At 38.8% G+C, this 12,736-nt stretch overlaps 1 non-coding gene across 1 annotated transcript; it reads left to right on the forward strand.

The window, feature by feature from the left end:
* Window positions 1-11,061: 11,061 nt before the first annotated feature.
* TRNAE-CUC lies at window positions 11,062-11,133 on the forward strand. Its single transcript has one exon. It is a non-coding gene; the product is annotated as a tRNA-Glu (tRNA).
* The last annotated feature ends 1,603 nt before the right edge of the window (window positions 11,134-12,736 follow it).

A 12,736-nucleotide genomic window follows, 5' to 3' on the forward strand; every position in this document is an offset into this window, starting at 1 on the left:
CATAATAAAGCTTTAAAAAATTTTTTTTTAATGTTTATTCATTTTTGAGAGACAGCCAGCAGAGGAGGGGCAGAGAGAGAGGGGGACACAGAATCTGAAGCAGAATCTGATCTGACAGCTCAGAGTCTTGACTCAGGGCTAGAACTCACCGACCAGACCACGAGATCATGACCTGAGCTGAAGTCAGATGTTTAACCGACTGAGCCACCCATGTGCCTCCATAATAGAACTTTAAAGTCAGAAATTATCTGTAAGCCCATTGAGTGTGTGTGTGTGTGTGTGTGTGTGTACTCAGTTGGTACTGGAGCAATTTGACCATCATCCTTGTCAAAGCCTATTGACCAAACACCACCCAGAACAAACCTGTAGTCAAAAAAGTTGGGCTTACATGGCTTGCTGCAGCAAGGTAAGAGTGCTGCTGTTATTATGGGATGGGCCTCTTCTAGAGTTCCAGCCTCTGTTGGATAACCTTTTTTTTTTTTTTTTTAAACGCTTATTTTTCGAGAGACGGAGAGAGACAGCGAATGGGGAAGGGGCAGAGAAAGAGAGGGAGACACAGAATCCCGAAGCAAGCTTCAGGCTCTGAGCATAGAGCCCGACGTGGGGCTAGAACTCACGGAGCAGACCGTGAGATCATGACTTGAGCCAAAGTCAGATGTTTAACCAACTGAGCCACGCAGGCACCCCGGGCTAATTCTTAACTACAGTTTAGCCTAGTGAGGGCCAATTTGGGATTGAATATTGTCAAGACACAGAGGCATTTCAGTAATTGGGTATCTAAATTTTTACACTTCAATTAATATCCAAGTCTGTATTGCACGATCCTTGTGTGTTAGGAAGTAACTGCAACCAGAAAGGAAGTAGAACCAGTTGGATAACAGCTACTAATTTGCATATTGTATGTACTGGGATGAAAAACCCACCTGTGGCCAAGAGGTGAGCACCCTTTTGAAAGCACAGACAAGGTTAAATGACAGGAGAAACACAGCAAGAAGCTGTGGGTTTTAAAATAAAGGAGAAGACTTGGAAATGGGTACAGAGTATTGTCACGAGACACATTAAAATGGACCTACCTGGACAAATGTACCCATCATAGTAGAAATGGTTTAAATATTTTTGAACATCTGCTGGTGCCACATGCTATGCTGAGTGATCTGATGATAGTATTTCGAATCCTTACAACAACGCTGAAAGGCAAATTTTATCCCTGTTTTATAGAAGACGAAGCTCAGAGAGACCATCTTGTCCAAAGTTGCCTAATTCAAGTCCAGATTTTTCTGACTCAGAAGTCAATATTCTTTGCATGATAGCGTCTTCTGTGGGTTCACAGGTGGCTGAACTTAGATGGAGAAAAGGAAAAAAAGAAAAGATACAGATTGAGACAAGATGCAAGAAATAGTTGACCAGAGAAAACAGTCCTAGATCTTCAAAGTTGAGTGGGGGCCAAGAGAATGAGCCCCTCACTGAGTGGTAAGAAGAGAGACAGGCTGGCCTCCAGCTTTTATATACCTAAGGAGTTAAACAAAATTCTAGTGTGTTTAAACACATTGAAACTTCTTAACTTCTAGCAGTGTGCTGAAAACATAGAAGTTAATCATTTGACAGCCTCTTTTATTTTGTGTCAAAATGAAAGAAACAACTAGGAAACAAGTTTTTTGTTGTTGTTGTTTTTTTTGCGTAACAAGATACTGTTTCAAAATTCATTTCAAATAATCTCAGGGATGGTCACTAGGTATTCAGTTATAGTATAAGGGCCTACTTGAGGAAAGGGCCTTCACCGTAGAGGAAAAGTTTGCCTTTTTTGTCAGCTTGATGCTTTTCTTTCTTTCTTTCTTTCTTTCTTTCTTTCTTTCTTTCTTTCTTCATAAGTTTTCTTTTAAGAGGCAGTGAGAATTATATAACTTGTTTTCTTTCTGTTTCTCTTTTTGTTTTAACTGTTTAGAGAAGTTCAGAGGAAAATATAATGCTCATAGTATTTATATAAATTTGGGGTTTTGTTATATAGTTTGTCTTTTTTTATAGCTTTTGAATTTTCTATTTTTATGTTACTTGTTGTTTGTTATGTTTGTTTTTGGTTACATGTGAGGCACTGTTTACCTTTTTGCAAGTCTCTTTAAATCTCTTTTGGATAAATTAAGTTAGAATAAAAGCAAATCAAATATTTTTGGAAGTGGGAATTTAAATTTAAGTTAAATAAAAAAGCATTCATTTTTCATAGCTTGGAATTCTGCCGTGTTACTCATTTGGAACTATTATGTAAAGACATACTCTTTACTTTGTAAAGAATACTTTATCTACACATTTGGTGTTTTCATCAATTCCTGGAAAGGTGAAGAAAGCAGAGCTTGTGTTTCCCTGCATTAAGAACAGAGCTCCAAAAATAAAATGCTTCTCAAATCAACGATTGCAGGCTGATGCAGCAAAAGATGGGTTTCTTTCGGATGAGTTTGTTAAGATGCTGGCAAGTGTGAGATTATTTTTGGATTGAGAGTTTATAAATTGGTGGCTCCTCCTTTGAAGGGATCACAAACTCCTTTTGAAATCTAATGAGACATATAAGCCCCATCCCCAGAAAAATGCTCCAATGTGTGCTTTGACATATTAACTACAATTTCTTAGGGGTACATAAGCCTCCTACTAGGGGGCTGGGACAGACCTGACTCCTCTTTACTGTGAAAGCACTGAAGCCGGGCCACCAGGCTTCACGGAGGAGCTACCCCTTTCCTGTGGACAGTGGTGAGAGCAAGGTGGGCACTTGAGTGAGGCTGTCAATAGCCAGCTCAAAACAGTAATAAAACCATCGGCAAACAGATCCTGCTCTTCTGACTCTAAGAGAGTGATTCACGGCGGCCTTGAAGCAGTTCTGTTCTGGCCATCAAGTAGTTCTGAAAAATACTTGAGACTATCTATTACAGTATAGGCCCTTCCAGACTTAGTTTGGTTTATTTGGTTTATATTAATTTGTATCTTGAGGTCTTGTAGAGGGGGAAATGCTCTATTAACTATTTGGATAAGAACTGAATTCTGTCACCATAAAGCGTTTTTATGCTTTGTGTTTCCTTATCTTCAGGTGAAGAATTAGACACATTATTAAGAAACATTTTTTTTTACAGTGGCCTCGATGTTTGTGGAGCCTGCCATCAGTGGCTCCTGGCCTCCTGGGAGCTGCAGATCTTCTAGCATCTGAAAAAAGGAATATTCTCCTGATTGTGAAGGTGCATGTGAGTAACTGGCAAGGGTAGAACAGAGGGTGAAAATAATGAGAGAGGGGCGCCTGGCTGGTTCAGTTGGTTAAGCATCCAGCTCTTGATTTCAGCTCAGGTCATGATGTCACCGTCCATGAGATCATGAGATCATGAGATCCAGCCCCATGTCTGCGCTGACAGCACTGAGCCGCTGTTTCCTCTCTCTCTGCCTCTCCCCCCACTTGCTACCTTTCTCTGTCTCAAAATAAATAAACATTAAAAAACGTTGTAAGAGGGGCACCTGGGTGGCTCAGTCAGTCGGCTCAGGTCATGATCTCACAGTCTGTGAGTTCCAGCCCCGCGGTCGGGCTCTGTGCTGACAGCTCAGAGCCTGGAGCCTGCTTCGGATTCTGTGTCTCCTCTCTCTCTGTCCCTCCTGTGCTCACCCTCTGTCTCTCAAAAAATGAATAAACATTAAAAAAAAAAAAATACTGATGCTGAAACTATACCCCAGACCAATTAAGACAGCATTTCTCGAGGTGGAACCCAACCACCAGGATTTTTGTTGTTAATACTCCCTATGTGATTTTATGTGTGACTAAAGTTGAGAACCACCAGTCTAAAGGGATGATGAAGACAGGAAAGTCCATTTAAACAGGAATTTCTGTGGACAGTAGGAAGAGTTGAGCTTGATGCCATCTGGCATTATGTGGGAAAATCTGAGTCATAAAAGGGTTAGGAGCTCATATGGATCTTAAAAGCTCTAAGTAAAAGAGAATCTCAAATAATTTGGTGAGGAGCTATGACTTCTAATGCTGGCCTTGCTCCTGATGTGGGGCAGTGTTTCCAGCGTTTCTTCACTCCCCTCTGGTGGAATTAATTATACTTTGTCCCATTCAATTCTAGTTTCTGTTTGTTTGTAAAATCTTTCTCCTTTTTTTAAAACTTAAATTAAACTTTTTTGTTTCTTTATAAAAATTTAATTGTGGTAAAATACACATAATATAAAATTTACTATGTTAACCATTTTTAAATATACAGTTCGGTAGTGTTAAGTACGTTCACATTGTGCAACTAAATCACCAGAACTTTGTATCTTGCAAAACTGAAACTCTGTACTCATTAAACATAAACTTAATTCTTTTGAGATAATTATAGCTTTATAGTGCAATTGTAAAAAATAATACAGAGAGATCCCACGTACCCTCTGCCCAGTTTTTCCCAATGGTAACACCTTGGGAAACTATAGTACAATATTACAATCAAGATGCTGACATTGATACAATCAAGATAAAGGACATCACAAGGATCCCTCATGTTGCCATACCTACTGCCCTCCCATTTCCATCCCTACCTTAACATTAGTAAAACCCAGTCCGTTCTCCATTCCTGTAATCTTGTCATTTTAAGAATATTATATAAACAGTCATAATAGGTATGGCTTTGAGGATTGTCTTTTTTCTTTTCTTTTTTTATAAGAGGGCTTTTTAAAAAAATGTTTATTTACTTTTGAGAGACAGAGCATGAGCAGGGGAGGGGGAGAGACAGGGACACAGAATCCAAAGGAGGTTCCAGGCTCTCAGCTGTCAGCACAGAGCCCAATGCTTGATGTGGGCCTCCAACTCACGAGCCATGAGATCATGACCTGAGCCAAAGTCAGATGCTTAACCAACCGAGCCACTCAGGTGCCCCAGGATTGGCTTTTTTCACTCAGCATAATTCTCTGGAAAGTCATCCAAGTCATGTGTGTATCAGTAGTTTATTCCTTTTTTATTGCTGAGTAGTATTCCATGCTGTAGATATACTGTGGTCTGTACCACTCATTTGTTGAATGACATTGGCTTTGTTTCAAGTTTTTGGATCTTATTAATAAATCTGTTCTAAACATTTGCGTACAGGTTTTTGTGTGAACATTAGTTTTAATTTCTCTGGAATAAATTCCCAGGAGAGCAAACGCTGGGTCATATAAAAGTTGCATATTGAGGGGTTTTTTTGTTTGCTCATTTAATAAACGGCCAAACTATTTTCCAGAGTGGCTGTACCATTTTCCATTCCCAGAAGCAATGGATGAATGATCCAGTTCCTCTGCCTTCTCATCAGCATTTGATGTTATCATTTTTTTGAATTTTAGCCATTCTGAGAGGTATGTAGTGATATCTAATTGTGGTCTTAACTTGTATTTCATAATGGCTAATAATGTGGGACATCTTTTCATGTACTTATCTGCTATCTGCATATTCCCTTTGGTGAAATGTCCTTTCATGTCTTTTGACCATATTCTCATTGGTTGGGTTTATTTTTATTGTTAGGTTTGAGAGTTCTTTATATATTCTAGGTAATAGTCCTCTGTCGTGTATGTGGTTTACAAATATTTTCTCCCAATCACTGACTTGTCTTTTCATCCTCATAACAGGGTCTTTTGCAAAGCAAATATGTTTAATTTTGATAAAGTCTAATTTATCAGTTTTTCCTTTTATGGATCATGCTTTTGGTGTCAAATCTTTGACTAGCCCTAGCTCAGGAAGAGCTTTTTTTTTTTTTTTTTTTTCCTTTTCCTAAAAGTTTTACACTTCACATTTAAGTTGGTAATCCACTTTGAGTTAGTTCTTATATAAGGTATAAAGCTAAAGTTGAGAGATTGGTCTGTTTTTTGCCTATGGATGTCCACTTTCTTCAGCAATGTATATTAAAAAAGCTCTTACTTCTTCTGCACCTTTGTAAAAAACAATCCGTTGGGCATATTTGTGTGAGTCTGTTGCTGAGTTCTCTGTTTCATTAATCTGTATCTTTCTGCCAATACCACACCACCTGGACTACTGTAGTCTTAGATGTCTTGAAAATGGGTAAGGTGACTCTTCCCACTGAATTCTTCTTCAAAATTTGTTTTAGCCACTCTAGTTCCTTTGCCTTCCCATTTAACTTTTAGAATAATTTAGTCTACATCTGCAAAAAATCTTGCTAGGATTTCTCTTTCACTGTCTTTTTTTTATTGTGGTAATATACACAAAACAAAGTTCACAATTTTAACCATTTTAAAGTGTACAATTCAGTGGCATTTAATACGTTTAAAGTGTTGTGCAGCAATCACCACTAGTCCAGAACATTTTCATCACCCCAAAAGGAAGCTCTGTACTCTTACCCAGTCATTCCCCAACCTCTGGCAACGACCAGTCTGCTTTCTGTTTCTATGAATCTGCCCATTCTGGACATTTCATATAAATGGAATCATACAATATACGACTTTTGTGTCTGGCTTCTTTCTTTTAGCATAATGTTTTCAAGGTTCCTCCAAACTGCAGCGTGTGTCAGTATCTCTTTCCTTCTTATATCCAAAGAATATGCCATTGTATTTATATACCATAGTTGTTTCTCAACATTTGGGTTGTTTCCACTTTTGGCGACTGTGAGCAGCATGCTGCTATGAATGTGCATGGATAGGTATTTCTTTTGAGTACGTGTTTTCAGTTCTTTGGGGTATAATTACTTTGGAGTGGAATTACTGGGTCATATACTATGTTTAACTTATTGAGGAACTGCCAAGCTATTTTCCACAGCAGCTGAAACATTTTACATTCCCACCAGCTCCAATTTCTCCTCATCCTCACCGACACTTGCTATTTTCCAGAGTTATAGCCACCCCCAAAGTGTGAAATGGTATCTTATTATGGTATTGACTTGCACTTCCCTAATGATCAATGACATTGAGCATCTTTTCATGTGCTTGCTGGTCGTTTTGAATATCTTCTTTGGGAGAAATCCCAGTCATTTGCTCATTTTTCAGTTAGGCTGTTTGTCTTTTTGTTGTTCCGTTGTATTCCCTTTACTCTCGAAGGATATTGTCACTGGATATAGGAATCTGGGTTGATCGTCTTTTCTCTCAGTGCTTGGAAAATTTTGTGCCACTTCTTCTGGCCTCCATGGTTTCTGATGAGAAATCTGTCACAGTTCTTCCCCTAGCAGTAAGATGTCATTTTTCGTTGCTTTCAAGATTTTTTCTTTGATTTTAGCTTTCAGCAGTTTGACTATAATGTGTCAAATTAATGACATGAATTTGTTTAGGTTTATCCTCTTTGAGGTGTGCTTGGCTCCTTGAATGTGTAGGTTTTATCCCTCTGCCATATTTAGGGAGTTTCAACCATTATTTCTTTCAGTGCTTTTCTCAGTCCTGTTCTTTTTTTTTTTTTCTCCTTCCGGAAATCTGATGACATAACAGACTTATTGCTATAATCCCACAAGTCCCCAAGACTCTGCCTTTTTTTTTTTTTTTTTTTCATTTTATTTCTCTGTTGTCTAAGTTGAGTAATTTTTATTGTCCTATCTTCTAGTTCACTGATTCTTTCCACTGCCCCCTCCATTCTGCTGTTCAACCCATCCATTGAGTTGTTTTGTTTTGGTTATTGTATCTTGTAAAAACGTTTACTTATTTATTCTGAGCCAAAGAGAGAGAGTGTGCAAGTGAGTGAGCGTGAGGGAGGACAGAGAGTGAAGGAGAGACAGAATCCCAAGCAGGCTCCATACTGTCAGTACAGAACCTGACTCGGGGCTAGAGCTCATGAGCTCATGAACATTTAACTGACTGAGCCACCCAGGTGCCCCAAGGTTATCGTATTTTTTAGTCTTAAAATTTCCATTTAGTTTTTCTTTAAATCTTCTATTTCTTTGCTGAAAGTTTTCCTTTCTCTACTAGGACTTTCTTTTTTTCTTTTTCTTTTTTTTCCATTTTTTTCACGCATGTTTGTAATTGCTTGTTGAAACATTTTTATGCTGGCTGCTTTAAAATCTTGTCAGATAATTCTAATATCCGTCATCTAGGTATGGTCTGTTTTCATTCAGTTGAAGATATTTCTCATTGGTATGATGAGTGCTATTTTATTAAAACCTGGACATTTAGAACTCTGGATCTTATTTACACCTTGTTTAAACCTTTCTCTGACACTACTCAGGCAGTGTAAGTAGGGGTGAGTGTCTTGTTACAGCCAGGTGAGTATATGTTTCCAGTTTCCCCACTCAGCCTACATTGACACCTGAGGGGAGGGGCTTCTCCTTACTGCTTAGGTGAGGGCAGGAATTTTTCAGCTGCCCGTTGGCTTCCACTGACACCAACCTGGCTGGGAGAGATAGGAAAGCCTTCTTAACCCTCCCCGCATGGCCTCCACTGACAGTGGGGGGTGGAGGTGGCCTTGTTGTCACTGGGTGTTGGTGAAAATACTGACTCTCTACCATGTCTCCTCTGGAACCAATCCAGCAAAGAAGGCAAGGAAAACCTCCTAAAAGGCCTGGGAAGGTAGAAGTCTAGGCATCCCATTCAGCCTTTACTAGTGTGGGCAGGAGTGAGCCACAGTTCTTTCTGCGGTGTTTGGCTGGAGTAGAGCAGTTATTATCTAGAAGTTTTCTATTTTGCTAGGCTGCCTTCCTGGCCCTTTGGCTAGAAAGAACAGGCTTTTGTTGGTTTTGTTTGGTTTTGTTTTCCTTTGTACCTCCTGGCATTGCCAGGTTGCTGGCTTCTTCAGCACCACATCTGGAATACATGAGACAAAAAGAAAACCCAGGGAAATCACCAGTGTGTAGTTCCTTCGGTTCTGAGGCTCCTAGCTGGTATGCCTCCTTTTCTTCACCTTTCAAGTCTTTTATGTTTTGTTTTACGTGTAATGTCCAAGGTTTTTAGATGTATTAGCAAGAGGAGGAATTGGGAAAAGCACATCTAACTCAGTCTTCTTTGATCCTTTTATTCACTTGTTTATTTCATTTTCCATTTGATTGTGAACTTTTTTTTTCAAGTTTATTTATTTAAGTAATCTCTACACCCAACGTGGAGCTCAAACTCACGACCCCAAGATCAAGAGTTGCATGCTCTTCTGACTGAGCCAGCCAGGTGCCCTTTGATTATGAGCTCTTTATTTATTTTTTAAATGTTTATTTAATTCTGAGAGAGACAGAGCAGGAGTGGGGAGGGGCAGAGAGAGAGGGAGACACAGCATCTGAAGCAGGCTCCACGTACCCATGAACTGGGAGCTCATGACCTAAGTCGAAGTCCCCTGCTTAACCGACTGAGCCACCCAGGCGCCCCTGATTATGAGCTCTTTCGGTATAGTTTTGTAACTTCAGTAACAAGTGTGGCACACGATCTGTAAATGTTTGAAAAAAGGAAAAAAAGAAATAGAACATGAAGTGAAGTGAATAAATTACACTCCTCCCCCATCTGCCCTTAGGCGTGTGGTGCCAGGAAGAGGAGGTGGCCTAATCCTGTTCTGAATGATGAGGCCTCTTGGGGTGTTTTGATATTGAGAAAGGTGACCAGCTTCCAGAGTTGATACTCTTTCGTAGGTTCTCATGTGTTACCAAAAATAACCAGCAGGCGGCAGAATAATCAATGAAAACGGACTGTTGCCCAAAACAAAACGAGGTTGATTTCCTCCGACGTAGAGAAATTCTACAAGCTTACCCTCCCACCCCCGCCCCCAGGTACGCTTGCAAAATGTTGCTCTGAAAGTGAGATACTTTTTTTTCACCCTTGGAGCACAGGTTGCTGTACAGTGGGAACAGAGCTGGAGTAAAAAGAAGTGGGTTCTGTTAGGCTTCACGGTGGCATGTGACAACAGGATTACTGGTTTTTGTGAAAATAAATATCTACCATTTAGTAAATCTTCTCGCTATTTCTGGCATTTAAACCCACAGGAAGTTAGGGATTGGATGACCAGAGAATGATTGCTTTTCTTAAACAATATTTTAATGTTGATACTTTAAAAGCAAAGCCAAACAACATAAAACCCCCACAAACACCCCATGTCCTACCACCCTTTTTTTCTGTCGGGCCCTGCTGATATGGACACATCATTGGTGACTCAATATTTGAATTTACTTGTTTATTCACATTATCAAATGTATTTTCTGAGTTAGCGTGGAGGGGGACTGATTTTAAAAATTTCTGTTTGAACTCACGTGCAGAGTTAATTACATTGTAGTCATCTGACCAAAAAAGGCCTGAGGGAGGCTTTCATTTGTCTCATTCTTGTTTTTCTCAACTTTTTATTTTTAAAAATTTCAAACCCGCAGAAACCTTGAAAGAATAAAATAAAGAGCCTTCACTTACCCCTCACCTAGAGTCATTGTCAACATTTTGTTGCATTTGCTTTCTTTTTTCACTCTCATATAAAGTTAATTTGCATACATTGATGGGTATCGTTTTAAAAGTTCCCTCAAGTGGAGGCTGCACCCCAGTTTTCTTTTTTTCCTCCTTACTCCCGCTCTCCTTTCTTCATATTAAAATTTTTTTTAACTCCAAACCCATGCCCTTCTTTTAGTCTCCCACCAGAGTTAAGTTCACGTCCTGCTGACCACCAAGGACCAGTAGGTCCAGTGGCTCTCAATTGTCTGTAATATTTGTTTTGGCCAACAGAGTTTGGCCTAAGTTCACAGAAGAAAAAAAGGTGCAGTAGGACCAGAATCTTCTGGAGTTAATCACACGACAACCTTTACATTTCTTAAGGAAAAGTTCCTGGTCAATTGGGGCAAAATTCCAACTGGAGCTCTTTACTTTTCTCCTCATCACAATTCAGGAAATCTCTGCAACTACGTGAAGCTGAGAGGTTCTTTTGTGTCTCTGTGTCTCTTCCCTGATATTTGTCTCTGGTCTTAAGAGAGGATTGTGATCCCGTGTATAAGATCATCCATCCCTCAGCTCTGGGAGACAGTCTTCGGAGTTCTCTCACAGGTTTTCTACTTCAAAAAATAAGTGGGAAGAAGAAGAAATTTAGACCTGAGGAAGGTCCAATTTTGGGGAATATTAAAACCAAAAGCGGCTAGAATAATATGCCAAAGAACAAGGAGAAACATATACACAGAACCATATACTTTCTATCAAAAATAGGTGCCAGGGTCCCTGGTGGTCTAGTGGTTAGGATTCGGCGCTCTCACCGCCGCGGCCCGGGTTCGATTCCCGGTCAGGGAAGAATGTTTTTATTGCCTTTTAAAAAGTAACATTGTTTCTCCTAGTCAGTTCCCCCAACCCTCCAAAGCTGAAATACAGGAAATGCAGAAATATACATAGTAAAAATTGCTCACAAGTCTACCACCTAGTAAGTGTTGACATCAAACTTTCAAAACAGAAGTGGAATTATGCTAGTCATAAAGTTCTTTTTAAAATTATATTTCCAACACTTGCCAGTGGAAATATTCTTTACTAATGTGATATTTTCTTTCAATTTAACTTAGTTTTTGAAAAGGTAATATATTTACATGGTTTAGGATTCAAATATGTAAAGGATATAACTGATAAACCTGATTTTTACTTCTGCCATCTAATAAGGTAACCAATGTTGTGTTTCATAATTATAATGACAAATATTTTATGGAAATGCAAGTACATACATAGCTGCCTATATATTTAAATATGCTCCCCACCTTGCACAAATGATAGCACTCTACACATGCTTTTCTGCACTTTGTCTTTTTCACTTAATAATATATTTTAGAAATAGTTCCAGATTAGACATGAAGAGTTTCCTCATTCTTTCTTATGGCACATAGTATTCCATTATATTGATGATATTCCACAATTAACTGAACCAACCTCCTTTTGATGGACACTTAGGTTATTTCCAATCCTTTGCTATTACAAACAATGCTACCATAAATAATCTTGTAAATTTGTCATTTTGCATGTATGTGGAATGAATGCCTAGGAATTGAAATGCTGGCTCAAAGGTATATGCACTTATAGATAGATATTGCCAGTATACCTTCCAGAGAGTTCGTGCAAATTTACACTGCCACCAGCAGTGTACAATGCATATAGAATTAAAAAAAAACAAAACAAAACATGTGAGTTTTCATCAAAGGATTTAATCTATCCTATTTCTGGAATTTTAGGATTCCCCCTCCCCCGCCCCTAAAATTTTGACTTTACAGATAACACTTTGATGAACAGGTGTGTAGACACACCTTTGTGTTTATGCCTAGATATTTCCTTAGGATAAATCCTTGGAAGTAGAATTACTACCTCGTACCATATACTAAATGAATTAAAGAATTAAATTCGAGAAGTGAAGCAATAAAAAGCTAAGAAAAATACGTTAGTGGATAATTATGTTGCTATTGGGCAGAAGTCTTTTCCAAGATAAAAGCAAAGACAGAAATCATAAAGAATAAAACTGATAGATTAGACTAGATAACAACAGGAAACTTCTGCTCACCTAAAGATCCTATAAATAATATTAAAAGACAAATGACAAACTGGTATAAATCAGTAACATCAATATAATATAAATAATAGAAAAATATGGCACAAAAACAGACACATAGACCAATGGAATAGAATAGAAACCCCAGAACTAGACCCACAAACGTATGGCCAACTAATCTTTGACAAAGCAGGAAAGAACATCCAATGGAAAAAAGACAGTCTCTTTAACAAATGGTGCTGGGAGAACTGGACAGCAACATGCAGAAGGTTGAAACTAGACCACTTTCTCACACCATTCACAAAAATAAACTCAAAATGGATAAAGGACCTGAATGTGAGACAGGAAACCATCAAAACCCTAGAGGAGAAA

Source organism: Panthera leo, chromosome C1 (assembly GCF_018350215.1).
Source record: "Panthera leo isolate Ple1 chromosome C1, P.leo_Ple1_pat1.1, whole genome shotgun sequence".
Classification (NCBI taxonomy): domain Eukaryota; kingdom Metazoa; phylum Chordata; class Mammalia; order Carnivora; family Felidae; genus Panthera; species Panthera leo.